Consider the following 3588-nt stretch of genomic DNA (forward strand, 5'->3'; position numbering starts at 1 on the left):
CTAGAGTTAAAACCATCAAACCATCAGGATGGGTGACTCGGGAAAAAGTCACATACAATTAACCGTGATTAAAGACTGATTTTTTTCAGTAATAACTCAACGTGAGTTAGTGTTTGACCCTGACTTTTGTTGATAGTCATGGCATATGCGAGCATCAACATGAATTGTTTTCGTTAGAACTTGAAGGGCAATCTCGTATCAAAAGGGTGAAAGACATTTTAATTAAAGATTTTACTTTTATTAATAGTATAGATATAGATTGGTGTAAATAATATTTAATAAATTATTATTTTTTGAAGGTATATTTAATAAATTATTATTTCTTTATAAAATTACATAGAATTTCAAATGAATTTTCCCATATATTACGCATAATTTATTTCCGTTTTTTTTTTCTAGATATATAGCAATTTTATCATTTAAAAAAAAAAACATAATATCAATGATTGTATTTACACATTATTGAAACCTCTTTGTAGACTACATTGGTAGTAGCAACACAGTCTTGTCCATCAACGTCTAGAGCTAACACCTTCAGTCCACCAGGATGGGTGACCGGGGTGAAAATATATAGTTGTAGAATATTAGTCAATTAGCGATCCTTTTATATTTTAAGTCAATTAGTAATGTCAGATTCATTTTCAACCAATTATTCTTTTTTTAGTCAATTAGAATATCATATGCAGTGATATTTTTACCTACTTTTCGTTCCATTTTTAATTGATGATTTATAATATCAATATTGAAATATTTTCATTCCATTTTTAATTTACCTTTACTATTATTTAAAATATGCATTTACTATTTATGATGTAGAATATTATTATTTAAATATTTTCGTCCAATTTTATTTTCTGTTCTATTTTTAATTAAATGCAATGATCTAACCATTTATTTTTTCAAATTAGTCAATTATGGATCATTTTTTATTTGCAGTCAACTATTAATATTCATTTCCTTTTACATTTTCAGTCAATTAGTAATATCATATTCATTTTCAGACAAGTATTCTTTTTTTTTTATTCAGTCAATTAGCCAATTAGAATATCAGACGCAATGATATTTTTCCCCAATTTTTATTCCATTTTTAATTAATGATGTAGAATATTATTATTGAAATATTTGCGTTTCATTTTAAATTTCCGTTGCATTTTAAATTTACTGTTACTATTGTTTAAAATATGCATTTACTATTGATGATGTAAAATATTATGATTGAAATATTTCCTTTTCATTTTTAATTTATCTTTAATTGAAGATGTAGAATATTATTATTGAAATATTTCATTTCCATTGTTTAAATTGTGAAAGAGTTATGATATAATTATGATTTGATGTATTATACTGTGTAATATTATTGTGAAAAATTAAAATACAATGATCTGACCATTTTTTTTTCCATTTTAATCAATTATTGATCATTTTGTATTTTCGGTCAATTATTAATATTCAATGTATTGTACAATCATATACATATTAATGTATTGTATGAAAACATCATATTAATAGAGATATATACAATTTGTATTGAACGACTCGTTTTTGCAGGTCTTATTACTCTAAGTGCGTGAATCCATTTTCGCATATCTGAAAAGTTTCATACCCCATGTGTGTTTTCCTTGTGTAAGTCAAGTTCATGTTGGAATGTTGGATATTGGGGTATAGCAACAATGGTAACAATATAAATCCTTTTTGTTTCCTGTATAAACTGCATAAACTTCTTGTTTTATATTATTCAATTTATTGCATTAAGGTGATATCAATATTCATCTCTAATTTTTCAACTTATGTTTGTGTAAAAATGTGCGATAAAAGAAGTGTTTTTTATTTAATCTCTAGTCTGGATTTAACTGGTACTTGAGCATCGTATTATTCGTATATAATTGTATCTTTACTAAACATGAAGAAAATAGAGATAAAAAGCATTTAAAAAAAAAAAGATACATTGTGATGTTACCTTTGTTCTCCAATCGATGTTTCATCTTGTTCCTCTTGTTAACTTCTTCGTGGCTGGTGAACTGTTTATTTACTGCTTAATCTGCTGGGATCTTAGAGCATTCATAATAGTTAGATTTCATATAAAATTTTTCTTACCAATTATGATTTATTATTTTTTACTAATTAATTAATATTCATATTAATTTGGGCTGTATTGTTGTAAATGAGGATTTTCCTTTTATTAAAGTCATTTCACTAAGGAAATTAAAACTAATTAAAGTAAATCTAATCATGCTATATTTATTTGTAATTGTATATTAATTTCATTTTGAAATCATTGGTTCACATATTTGAATTATTTATTTTTTCTTTAATTATTCTCGTTGTAAACATAAATGATATTGCAATAATTAATTTATGATATTTATCAAATTGTATTTTTTAAAATATAAAATTTTCTCATATTTAGGGATTAAAAAATATTTTAAAATTATTTTGTATTAGTAAGTATTTTTATTTTTAAAATATTTTTCAACAACTCAAACACTCCCTTAGTCTCTAATAAAAAACTGAAAAATAAAAGTCATTTTATTAAGAAAATTAAAATTAATTAAAGTAAATCTAATCATGCTATATTTATTTGTAACTGTATATTAATTTCATTTTGAAATCATTGGTTCACATTTTTGAATTATTTAGTTTTTTCTTTAACTATTATAAACAAAAATTATGATATTTATCTAATTGTATTTTTTTAAAAATATAACATTTACACATGTTATGAGGGGTTAAAAAATATTTTAAAAATATTTTTTTATTTTTTTATTTAAAATAATTTTCAACAACTCAAACACTTCCTTAGTCTCCCATAAAAAAACAGATAAAGAAAAGTCATATCATTAAGGAAATTAAAACTAATTAAAATAAATGTAATCATGCTATATTTATTTATAATTGTATATTAATTTTATTTTTCCTTTTTTTACTCCTAACAATATAAGTAAATTATATATCCTTTTGTATTTTTCTATTTTGTTATTATTATTATAAATCTTTAATTAATGAATTATTAATTATTAATTGTTTGGGTGGAAGAGTTTGGGCAGAAAAACACAAAGAATAATTTTATTTTTAATAATAGTATAGAGTATAGATTAAGTGAATTAGGGATTATTTTTCATTTTTCCTTTTTGACTCCTAACATTATAAGTAAATTATAGATACTTTTAAATTTTTAAATTTTATTATAATTATTATTATTATTATTATTATTATTATTATTATTTAATTAATATATTATTAATTATTAATTATTTGGGTGGAAGAGTTTGGGCAGGAAAACACAATGGATGATTTTGTTTTTAATAATAGTATAGATTTATAATTTTTTTATTCAATTGACTCATTTATGAATTTGTTTAAAAAAAAACCCGTGTAATATTAGCATAATATTATGTCCATAATTAATTAGTCTATATTTTGGCATATTCTTCTGCAATATGTATTAGCAAAATTAATGATTCCATAGACTAAATATTTTTAAACCAATTGACTCATTAAGAATTATCCGGTACTACATACTTATAATTAGAATTTCTTTACCATATTTTAATTTTTTTTATTCAATTGACTAATTAATAAATTGGTTCC

The sequence above is a fragment of the Ipomoea nil genome, unplaced genomic scaffold (genome assembly GCF_001879475.1).
Source record: "Ipomoea nil cultivar Tokyo-kokei standard unplaced genomic scaffold, Asagao_1.1 scaffold3316, whole genome shotgun sequence".
NCBI classification, from domain to species: Eukaryota; Viridiplantae; Streptophyta; class Magnoliopsida; order Solanales; family Convolvulaceae; genus Ipomoea; species Ipomoea nil.